Consider the following 12,500-nt stretch of genomic DNA (forward strand, 5'->3'; position numbering starts at 1 on the left):
CGGCCGCGCACCCGGCCCCGCCCAGCTTCGCTCACCTGTCCCGGGCGTCTGGTGCGGAACCTTAGAGTAAGAAACATCACCGTGCACCTTGGCCAACGTGCGCGACTCGACCGAGCGCGCACTGGCCGAGGTGCACACCGATTTCACCTGGGTGCGCGCGCAGCACCTCGGGCGCACCGGGGTGCGCGCACAACGCCCGGGTTGCACCGTGGCCTGTGTGCTCGGGGCGCCTCGGGTGCGCGCTCGGTGTCGCCCCCCGCGCGCGCGGTAGTGCGGGCAGCGCACCTCGGCCCGGCCCGGCCCCGACGAGAACGCAAACGGGCAAAAGGTTTATTCAAATAGCATTGCGACGCCTGGCGAAAAACTAAAAAAGGGTGCAACACCGGGACTTCCCGGGAGGTCACCCATCCCAGTACTACTCCGGCCCAAGCGCGCTTAACTGCGGAGTTCTGATGGGATCCGGTGCACTAACGCTGGTATGATCGCACCCGTTATGAGCTTGTCGCAGTGTGTACTTAGCAAACCGCGACCCACGTGCGAATCCACCCCGGCCACCCACCCCCGTCGAGGTGCACACCCTCCCTCGCGAAGTGCGCCCCGTTCGCCAAGTGTGAGCCCTGCCCGGGTGCGCGCACCTTGCTAGGGCGTCGGGTGTGCACCCGGCCCGGCCTACGTGCGTGCACCTGGACGGGGCGTCGTGTGCGTGCAGTGTCCCGTCTGCAACGCGGTGCCCACACACCACCTCGGGCGCAACGACCTGCGCTCACATGTGGGCCGAGTGCACCTTGGTGCATGTTCGGGGCGCCTCGGGTGCACGCTCGATCTTGCCCCGGTGCACCAAGGCGCTCGGTTTGCCCCGGGTGCGCACTTGGTGCAAGGTGGGCACCCAAAATAGGGATCAAGCACCAAAACACAAGTTTCGGGATGCAAAATGGGACCCAAGGACCACAAATGCGTTCCAAGACCCATGATGGGTCCACGAGAACAAAAATGTGTTCCGAGACTTAATAAACAAATATTGGGTTTTAGGAGAAGAAACATGCTCTGATGCCCAAAACGAGAATCGACCCCGAAAAGGCCACAGGCCAAAAGTGGGATGCGAGACAAAAAAAAATGGGACCCGAGGACCAAAATTGGGTTCCCAGGTCGAAGACAGGGCAACCGGACAAGAAACGACCTCTAAGGCTCGAAATGAGTCCCGACGACTAAAACTTGACAAGAAGCACCCATCAGGCACCCAACTCGACACCCATGGGATGCCGACCCACCCGGGCTTCCACCTAGCACACCTTGGCACCCACCCACCCTCGCACCCAACCTCGCACCCAACTTAGCACCTTTGAACCCACATTGGCACTCACCCTGACCCTGGCACCTTGGAACCCACATTGGCACTCACCTTGACCCTGGCACCCACCTTTGCACTCACCTTGGGACCCACCCTGGCTCCCACCTCGGCACCCACCCAGACACCCACCTTGGTTCCTTGGCACCCACCTTGGATCCTTGGCACCCACCCCGACACCCACCTTGGCACGCAACTTGGCTACTTGCCACCCACCTTGGCTCCTTGACGCCCACCCCGACAACCACCCCGTGACCTACCCTGGCTAGGGTTGGTGCACACCCACCCTGGTGCCCACCTTGGCACCCACCCCATGACCCACCTTGGCACGCACCTTAGTACCCACCCCGTTACCCACCCTAGGACCCACCCCGTGACCCACCTTGGCCAGGGTGGGTGCACCCACCCTGGTGCCCACCTTGGCACCCACCCATCCTAGCACCCAGCCTGTGACCGGGCTTGGAACCCAACCTTGCACCCGTCTTGGCCAGTGTGGGTGCGCACCCATCCTGGCACCCACGTTGTGACACACCCTTTAACCCACGCACCCTAGCAGCCACGTTGGCACCCACCTTGGAACACAACCTAGCAACTTGGCACCCACCCCGTGACCCACCTTGGCATCCACCATAGCAGTCGCCCACTTGGCACCCACCTTGGAACCCAAGTTGGCACCCACCTCGGCACCCACCTTGACACTTGTGGACCCACCTTGCCACTCACCCTAGCATCGACCCATCCTAGCACCCACCCTGGCACCTTTGCACCCTAGCACTCACCCATCCTAGCACCTAACCTGTGACCCACCTTGACACTCACCCTCGCACCCACCTTGGAACCCAACCTAGCACCCACCCACCCTGACACCAACCCTAGCACCTACCCACCCTTGCACCCACCCTGTGACCCATCTTGGCACCCACCCATCCTACCACTCAACCTATCACCCACCTTCTCACCCACCTTGGCATCCACCTTAGCACCCACCCACACTGGCACCTTGGCACCCACCTCGGGCAAGGTGGGTGCACACCCACCCTGACACCCAATTTAGAACCAACCGAGCATGTTACCCACCTTGGCACCCACATTGTAGCCCACCCTAGTACCCACCCTATGACCCACATTGGCATCCACACCCTAGCACCCAGGCACCTCGACACCCGCCTTGACACGCACCCTAGCACTAAACCTGTGACCCACCTTGGAACTCACCCTAGAACCCACCCACCCTGTGAACCACCTTGGCATCCACCTTAGCACCCACCCACCTTGGCACCCACTCTAGCACTCACCCATCCTAACACCCAACTTGTTACCCACCTTGGCACCCGCCCTCGCGTCCACCTTGAAACCCACCCTAGCACCCACCCACGCAGGAGCCCACCTTGGCACCCAACCTAACACCCACGCATCCTGGCACCCAACTTGTGACCCACCTTGGAACCCACCCTAGTACCCACCTTTGAACCCACTATATCACCAACCCACCTTGGCACCCACCCTATGACCCTCTTTGGAATCCACCCTAGCACGCACCCACCCTGGCACCCACCATGGAGCGCACCCTAGCACCCACCCACCTCGGCACGCACCTCAACACCCACCTTGGTGTGCGCACTGCGCCAACCTCTCAAAGACCCTATGTGGTGCGCTCCAAAGTGTACACCTTTGGTGCGCTCCAAGGTGCGCACCTTTGGTGCACACCGAGGTGCACACCAAAGTGTGCACCGAGGTGAGCACCAAAGTGCACTCCAAGGTGCACACCAAGGCGTGCACCTTTGGTGCGGTCAATGCAAACGAATTCGGAAGTTGGGGTCGATGTCCTAATCGCTGCTGCAGACTACACGTATGAGAATCGGACAAATAGCTTTATATAGGGGAGGTGTTGCGTTTGATGGGTCGACTCCCCTGGTTGTGTGCACTGCACCAACTTCAAAGACCCTGTCTTGTTTAAGAAGTCAAAAGTTGGGGTGGATGTCCTAATCATTGCTGCAGTCTACGCATGTATGAGAATCAGACAAATAGCTTATATAGGGGAGGTGTTGCATTCGGTGGGTTGACTCCCCTGGTTGTGCGCACTGCGCCAACCTCAAAGACCCCGCATAGCAGAAGAAGTCGGAAGTCGGATTTTGGTGAGCACCAAGGCGTGCACCTTTGGTGCGGTCAACGCAGACGAATTCAGAAGTTGGGGTGGATGTCCTAATCGTTGTTGCAGGCTACACATGTATGAGAATCAGACAAATAGCTTATATAGGGGAGGTGTTGGGTTTGATGGGTCAACTCCCTTGGTTGTGCGCATTACGCCAACCTCAAAGACCTTGTTTTCGTTAAGAAGTCAAAAGTTGGGGTCAATGTCCTAATGGCTCCTGTAGGCTACACATGTATGAGAATCGGACAAATAGCTTATATAGGGGAGGTGTTGGGTTTGATGGGTCGACTCCCCTGGTTGTGCGCATTACGTCAACCTCAAAGACCTTGTTTTCGTTAAGAAGTCAAAAGTTGGGGTCGATGTCCTAATTGCTCCTGTAGACTACACATGTATGAGAATCAGACAAATAGCTTATATAGGGGAGGTGTTGGGTTTGATGGGTTGACTCCCCTAGTTGTTCGCATTACACCAACCTCAAAGACCTTGTTTTCGTTTAGAAGCCGAAAGTTGGGGTCGATGTCCTAATTGCTCCTGCAGGCTACGCATGTATGAGAATCAGACAAATAGCTTATATAGGGGAGGTGTTGGGTTTGATGGGTCGACTCCCCTGGTTGTGCGCATTGCGCCAACCTCAAAGACCCTGCATTGCGGATGAAGTCGAAAGTCAGAGTTTGGTGTGCTACAAGGTGTGGTCGAAGGTGCTCACCTAGGTGTGCACCTTTGGAGCGCAGGAAAAGTGCCCTCCAAAAGTGCGCACCTTTGGAGTGCACAAAAGTGCCCTCCAAAAGTGCGCACCTTTGGAGCGCACAAAAGTGCCCTCCAAAAAGTGCCCTCCAAAAGTGCGCACCTTTGGAGCGCACAAAAGTGCCCTCCAAAAAGTGCCCTCCAAAAGTGCGCACCTTTGGAGTGCAGAAAAGTGCCCTCCAAAAAGTGCCCTCCAAAAGTGTGCACCTTTGGAGTGCACAAAAGTGCCCTCCAAAAGTGCGCACCTTTGGAGCGCAGAAAAGTGCCCTCCAAAAAGTGCCCTCCAAAAGTGCGCACCTTTGGAGCGCAGAAAAGTGCCCTCCAAAAAGTGCCCTCCAAAAGTGCGCACCTTTGGAGCGCAGAAAAGTGCCCTCCAAAAAGTGCCCTCCAAAAGTGCGCACCTTTGGAGCGCAGAAAAGTGCCCTCCAAAAAGTGCCCTCCAAAAGTGCGCACCTTTGGAGCGCACAAAAGTGCCCTCCAAAAAGTGCCCTCCAAAAGTGCGCACCTTTGGAGCGCACAAAAGTGCCCTCCAAAAGTGCGCACCTTTGGAGCGCACAAAAGTGCCCTCCAAAAGTGCGCACTTTTGGTGCGCACTTTTGGTGCGCACAAAAGTGCGCACTTTTGGTGCGCACCAAGGCGCTGGTTCGGTCGTTGCAGGCGAGTTCGGAAGTTGGGGTCGATGTCCTGAGCGGAGGTGCAAACTACACAGGTGTCGGAATCGGACAAATAGCTTATATAGGGGAGGTGTATGCTTCGATGGGTCGACTCCCCAGGTTGAGCGCACCGCGCCAACCTCAAAGACCCTACGGTATGGATGAAGTCGGAAGTTGGGTCCGATGACCGATTCGATTAGTAGGTATGCTCATGAGGTCGGAATTTGGGTCCGATGACCTGCCATGTGCAGGAAGGCGAATGTTGGCACTGTGCGTTGCAAGGTGCACACCAAGGTGCTGGTGCGGTCTTTTTAGTCGAGTTCGGAAGTTGGGGTCGATGTCCTGATCGGAGGTGCAAGCTACACAGGTGTGGGAATCGGACAAATAGCTTATATAGGGGAGGTGTATGCTTCGTTGGGTCGACTCCCCGGGTTGAGCGCACCGCGCCAACCTCAAAGACCCTACGGTATGGATGAAGTCGGAAGTTGGGTCCGATGACCGATTCGATATGTAGGCATACTCGCGAGGTCGGAATTTGGGTCCGATGACCTGCCATGTGCAGGAAGGCGAATGTTGGCACTGTGCGTTGCAAGGTGCGCACCAAGGCGCTGGTTCGGTCGTTGCAGGCGAGTTCGGAAGTTGGGGTCGATGTCCTGATCGGAGGTGCAAACTACACAGGTGTGGGAATCGGACAAATAGCTTATATAGGGGAGGTGTATGCTTCGTTGGGTCGACTCCCCGGGTTGAGCGCACCGCGCCAACCTCAAAGACCCTACGGTATGGATGAAGTCGAAAGTTGTGTCCGATGACCGATTCGATATGTAGGCATACTCGCGAGGTCGGAATTTGGGTCCGATGACCTGCCATGTGCAGGAAGGCGAATGTTGGGACTGTGCGTCGCAAGGTGCGCACCAAGGCGCTGGTGCCGTCGTTGCAGTCGAGTTCGGAAGTTGGGGTCGATGTCCTGGTCAGAGGTGCAAACTACACAGGTGTGGGAATCGGACAAATAGCTTATATAGGGGAGGTGTATGCTTCGATGGGTCGACTCCCCGGGTTGAGCGCACCGCGCCAACCTCAAAGACCCTACAGTATGGATGAAGTCGGAAGTTGGGTCCGATGACCGATTCGATACGTAGGCATATTGGCGAGGTCTGAATTTGTGTCCGATGACCTGCCATGCGCAGGAAGGCGGAATTTGGGTCCGATGACCGAGTTGATGGCGTGCCATGCGCAGAAAGGCGGAATTTGGGTCCGATGACCGAGTTGATGTTGATGGCCCGCCATGCACAGGAAGGCGGAATTTGGGTCCGATGACCGATTTGAAGGCGTGCCATGCGCAGAAAGGCGGAGTTTGGGTCCGATGACCGAGTTGATATTGATGGCCCGCCATGCGCAGGAAGGCGGAATTTGGGTCCGATGACCTGACATACGCATGGAGTCCGACTCGGGGGCCGATGTTCGATTCGATGACTTGCATTGTGGGTAAAGTCGGAAGTTGTGGTCTTTGACCCGATTCGATGACCAGACTTCGGCTGCTTGAGAATCGGACAAATAACTTATATAGGGGAGGTAGTGTTCTCGAGCATCCTCCCCCCGTGCCCGTTTATGTCGATTGATGCTGGTGCTCGACTGGTTGGAGCGCTCGGATGCAAAAATCTTGCACCAGGATTTATCGATTGTGATGGACACGGCAAGTCTCCTGATTGCTATGCAGGAGCTCATCGTGAATCTCTATGCGGCCTTGGTATGGACTCGACCTGCGGAATGGTTCGGCAATGGTAGTCGCTCCAACACGTCCTTGCAATGGCCACAGAGGTGATTCGACTAGAGCTCCAGTCTAGCTTTTGGGTTGCTTGGCGGACTGGTATAGCCGCGATCGAGTTCCGGCCATGAACGTTTTAGATAGCTCTTGGGCTTTCTGGGACGGAAGTCGGAAGTTTGGGCTGTTGTCCGATTTGATGACCATTCTTCGGATGTGTGAGAATCGGACAAATAACTTATATAGGGGACTGTGTTGTCTCACGCAGCCCCCTCCGTGCCCCTCTATCTCGACCGATGTTGGTGCTTGAAAGGGTTGGGATCGCTCGGATTTATAAACGTGCACCACCATTTGTCGAGTGTGAGGGACGCGGCAGGTCTCCTAAATGCTATACGGGCGCTCTCTGAGAATCTCTATCCGGCCTCGACACAGACTAGTCTTGCTGAATGGTTTGGCACTGGTAGTCGATCCAACACGTCGTTGTTGTGGCCGCCTAGGCGATTCGATTCGAGCCCCCGTCTAGCTTTTGGGTTGCTTGGCGGATTTTGCCCTATCCGCAAGTGAGCTCGGTCCCTAAACGTTCGAGAAACCCGATTGCTATGCGCCGACTCTCTTTCTTGCGAGCCTCCATCTAGCTTTTGGGTCTCTACGGAACGGAAGTCGGAATCTGGGACCGTTGTTTGATTCGACGAGGCAGACTACGGTTGTGCGAGAATCGGACAAATAACTTATATAGGGGAGGTGTTGACTGGAGCATTCTCCCCCGTGCCCCTCTAACTCGACCAATGCTGGCGCTCGAACGGTGGTAGCGCTCGGATTTTCGTTGAGCGCCAGCATTGGTCGATTTAGAGGGGCATGCGAGATTCCCGAATGCTATGCGAGGGCTCTAACGGAAATGTCTATTGGTTTCGGTATGGATGCAATTGCGAGTGGTTCGGCAAAGGTAGTCGTTCCGATGCGTCCATGTCGTGGCCAAATCGATAATTCGATTTGAGCCCTCGTATAGCATTTGGGTCTCTCGATGTGATTCCGCATTCCAGTCCCTTTGGGCACTGCTTGAGCCGCATCCCAGGGGGTTCCCTTCCCAATAATCTGCCTCGCAACCCGATTGCTATGCGGTGAGGCTCCTCGGCCGCCTCGGAACTATCTGTGTATCAGACGCATCGCGGGATAAGGGGTTGGCAACGGTAGTCGCCCCAAGCGCGTCCGATGCTTGGACCATTCCGAGGCGGCCCTGAAGCCTCTTCCGTCTAGCCGTTGGGTCCTTCTCGCCGCATCCCTTGCCTCGCACCCCGATTGCTATGCGGTGAGGCTCCTCGGCCGCCTTGGAACTATCTGTGTATCAGACGCATCGCGGGATAAGGGGTTGTCACTGGTAGTCGCCCCAAGCGCGTCCGATGCTTGGACCATTCCGAGGCGGCCCTGAAGCCTCTTCCGTCTAGCCGTTGGGTCCTTCTCGCCGCATCCCTCGACTCGCACCCCGATTGCTATGCGGTGAGGCTCCTCGGCCGCCTTGGAACTATCTGTGTATCGGACGCGTTAAGGGGTTGTCACTGGTAGTCGCCCCAAGCGCGTCCGATGCTTGGACCATTCCGAGGCGGCCCTGAAGCCTCTTCCGTCTAGCCGTTGGGTCCTTCTCGCCGCATCCCTCGCCTCGCACCCCGATTGCTATGCGGTGAGGCTCCTCGGCCGCCTTGGAACTATCTGTGTATCGGACGCGTCGCGGGATAAGGGGTTGTCACTGGTAGTCGCCCCAAGCGCGTGCGATGCTTGGACCATTCCCAGGCGGCCCTGAAGCCTCTTCCGTCTAGCCGTTGGGTCCTTCTCGCCGCATCCCTCGCCTCGCACCCCGATTGCTATGCGGTGAGGCTCCTCGGCCGCCTTGGAACTATCTGTGTATCGGACGCGTCGCGGGATAAGGGGTTGTCACTGGTAGTCGCCCCAAGCGCGTCCGATGCTTGGACCATTCCGAGGCGGCCCTGAAGCCTCTTCCGTCTAGCCGTTGGGTCCTTCTCGCCGCATCCCTCGCCTCGCACCCCGATTGCTATGCGGTGAGGCTCCTCGGCCGCCTTGGAACTATCTGTGTATCGGACGCGTCGCGGGATAAGGGGTTGTCACTGGTAGTCGCCCCAAGGCGTCCGATGCTTGGACCATTCCGAGGCGGCCCTGAAGCCTCTTCCGTCTAGCCGTTGGGTCCTTCTCGCCGCATCCCTCGCCTCGCACCCCGATTGCTATGCGGTGAGGCTCCTCGGCCGCCTTGGAACTATCTGTGTATCGGACGCGTCGCGGGATAAGGGGTTGTCACTGGTAGTCGCCCCAAGCGCGTCCGATGCTTGGACCATTCCGAGGCGGCCCTGAAGCCTCTTCCGTCTAGCCGTTGGGTCCTTCTCGCCGCATCCCTCGCCTCGCACCCCGATTGCTATGCGGTGAGGCTCCTCGGCCGCCTTGGAACTATCTGTGTATCGGACGCATCGCGGGATAAGGGGTTGTCACTGGTAGTCGCCCCAAGCGCGTCCGATGCTTGGACCATTCCGAGGCGGCCCTGAAGCCTCTTCCGTCTAGCCGTTGGGTCCTTCTCGCCGCATCCCTCGCCTCGCACCCCGATTGCTATGCGGTGAGGCTCCTCGGCCGCCTTGGAACTATCTGTGTATCGGACGCGTCGCGGGATAAGGGGTTGTCACTGGTAGTCGCCCCAAGCGCGTCCGATGCTTGGACCATTCCGAGGCGGCCCTGAAGCCTCTTCCGTCTAGCCGTTGGGTCCTTCTCGCCGCATCCCTCGCCTCGCACCCCGATTGCTATGCGGTGAGGCTCCTCGGCCGCCTTGGAACTATCTGTGTATCGGACGCGTCGCGGGATAAGGGGTTGTCACTGGTAGTCGCCCCAAGCGCGTCCGATGCTTGGACCATTCCGAGGCGGACCTGAAGCCTCTTCCGTCTAGCCGTTGGGTCCTTCTCGCCGCATCCCTCGCCTCGCACCCCGATTGCTATGCGGTGAGGCTCCTCGGCCGCCTTGGAACTATCTGTGTATCGGACGCGTCGCGGGATAAGGGGTTGTCACTGGTAGTCGCCCCAAGCGCGTCCGATGCTTGGACCATTCCGAGGCGGCCCTGAAGCCTCTTCCGTCTAGCCGTTGGGTCCTTCTTGCCGCATCCCTCGCCTCGCACCCCGATTGCTATGCGGTGAGGCTCCTCGGCCGCCTTGGAACTATCTGTGTATCGGACGCGTCGCGGGATAAGGGGTTGTCACTGGTAGTCGCCCCAAGCGCGTCCGATGCTTGGACCATTCCGAGGCGGCCCTGAAGCCTCTTCCGTCTAGCCGTTGGGTCCTTCTCGCCGCATCCCTCGCCTCGCACCCCGATTGCTATGCGGTGAGGCTCCTCGGCCGCCTTGGAACTATCTGTGTATCGGACGCATCGCGGGATAAGGGGTTGTCACTGGTAGTCGCCCCAAGCGCGTCCGATGCTTGGACCATTCCGAGGCAGCCCTGAAGCCTCTTCCGTCTAGCCGTTGGGTCCTTCTCGCCGCATCCCTCGCCTCGCACCCCGATTGCTATGCGGTGAGGCTCCTCGGCCGCCTTGGAACTATCTGTGTATCGGACGCGTCGCGGGATAAGGGGTTGTCACTGGTAGTCGCCCCAAGCGCGTCCGATGCTTGGACCATTCCGAGGCGGACCTGAAGCCTCTTCCGTCTAGCCGTTGGGTCCTTCTCGCCGCATCCCTCGCCTCGCACCCCGATTGCTATGCGGTGAGGCTCCTCGGCCGCCTTGGAACTATCTGTGTATCGGACGCGTCGCGGGATAAGGGGTTGTCACTGGTAGTCGCCCCAAGCGCGTCCGATGCTTGGACCATTCCGAGGCGGCCCTGAAGCCTCTTCCCTCTAGCCGTTGGGTCCTTCTCGCCGCATCCCTCGCCTCGCACCCCGATTGCTATTCGGTGAGGCTCCTCGGCCGCCTTGGAACTATCTGTGTATCGGACGCATCGCGGGATAAGGGGTTGGCAGTGGTAGTCGCCCCAAGCGCGTCCGATGCTTGGACCATTCCGAGGCGGACCTGAAGCCTCTTCCGTCTAGCCGTTGGGGCCATCTCGCTGCATCCCCCACCTCGCACCACGATTGCTATGCGGTGAGGCTCCTTGGCCGCCTCGGAACTATCTGTGTATCGGACGCATCGCGGGATAAGGGGTTGTCACTGGTAGTCGCCCCAAGCGCGTCCGATGCTTGGACTATTCCGAGGCGGCCCTGCAGCCTCTTCCGTCTAGCCGTTGGGGCCATCTCGCCGCATCCCCCAGCTCCTCGGCCGCCTCGGAACTATCTGTGTATCGGACGCATCGCGGGATAAGGGGTTGGCAGTGGTAGTCGCCCCAAGCGCGTTCGATGCTTGGACTATTCCGAGGCGGCCCCGCAGCCTCTTCCGTCTACCCTTTGGGGCCATCTCGCCGCATCCCTCGCCTCGCACCCCGATTGCTATGCGGTGAGGCTCCTCGGCCGCCTGGGAACTATCTTCGTATCGGATGCATCGCGGGATAAGGGGTTGTCACTGGTAGTCGCCCCAAGCGCGTCCGATGCTTGGACTATTCCGAGGCGGCCCTGTGGCCTCTTCCGTCTAGCCGTTGGGGCCATCTCGCCGCATCCCTCACCTCGCACCCCCATTGCTATGCGGTGAGGCTCCTCGGCCGCCTTGGAACTGTCTTCGTATCGGAAGCATCGCGGGATAAGGGGTTGTCACTGGTAGTCGCCCCAAGCGCGTCCGATGCTTGGACTATTCCGAGGCGGCCCTGCAGCCTCTTCCGTCTAGCCGTTGGGGCCATCTCGCCGCATCCCCCACCTCGCACCCGGATTGCTATGCGGTGAGGCTCCTCGGCCGCCTTGGAACTATCTTCGTATCGGACGCATCGCGGGATAAGGGGTTGTCACTGGTAGTCGCCCCAAGCGCGTCCGATGCTTGGACTATTCCGACGCGGCCCTGTGGCCTCTTCCGTCTAGCCGTTGGGGCCATCTCGCCGCATCCCCCACCTCGCACCCCGATTGCTATGCGGTGAGGCTCCTTGGCCGCCTTGGAACCATCTTCGTATCGGACGCATCGCGGGATGAGGGGTTGTCACTGGTAGTCGCCCCAAGCGCGTCCGATGCTTGGACCATTCCGAGGCGGCCCTGAAGCCTCTTCCGTCTAGCCGTTGGGGCCTTCCCGCCCCATCCCTCGCCTCGCACCCCCGATTGCTATGCGGTGAGGCTCCTCGGCCGCCTTGGAACCATCTGTGTATCGGACGCATCGCGGGATAAGGGGTTGGCACTGGTAGTCGCCCCAAGCGCGTCCGATGCTTGGAGCATTCCGAGGTGGCCCTGAAGCCTCTTCCGTCTAGCCGTTGGGGCCTTCCCGCCCCATCCCTCGCCTCGCACCCCGATTGATATGCGGTGAGGCTCCTCGGCCGCCTTGGAACTATCTGTGTATCGGACGCATCGCGGGATAAGGGGTTGGCACTGGTAGTCGTCCCAATCGCGTCCGATGCTTGGACCATTCCGAGGCGGCCCTGCAGCCTCTTCCGTTTAGCCGTCGGGGCCTTCCCGCCGCATCCCTCGCCTCGCATCCCGATTCCTATGCGGTGAGTCTTCTTGGCCGCCGCGGAACTATACCTGTTATTGCTACTGCATCCTTCGGCTGGTAACCTCCTCTGCCGCCTTGGAACGTTCTCTTTGTCGGACGCGTCGCGGGATAAGGGGTTGGCACTGGTAGTCGCCCCAAGCGCGCCCGATGCATAGACCGCTCCGAGTTGACCTTGCTTTCAGCCTCTCACATGCATAGACCTCTCTGAGTCGACCCTGCAGCCTCTCACGTTTAGCCTTTGGAATCTCGC

General features: G+C 59.0%; 1 non-coding gene across 1 annotated transcript; it reads right to left on the reverse strand.

Moving 5' to 3' along the window:
* Nucleotides 1-371: 371 nt before the first annotated feature.
* Nucleotides 372-490, reverse strand: LOC131865480 (5S ribosomal RNA). Its single transcript, XR_009364200.1, has one exon. It is a non-coding gene; the product is annotated as a 5S ribosomal RNA (ribosomal RNA).
* Between the last annotated feature and the right edge of the window lie 12,010 nt (nt 491-12,500).

Source organism: Cryptomeria japonica, unplaced genomic scaffold (assembly GCF_030272615.1).
Source record: "Cryptomeria japonica unplaced genomic scaffold, Sugi_1.0 HiC_scaffold_113, whole genome shotgun sequence".
In the NCBI taxonomy this organism is placed as follows: domain Eukaryota; kingdom Viridiplantae; phylum Streptophyta; class Pinopsida; order Cupressales; family Cupressaceae; genus Cryptomeria; species Cryptomeria japonica.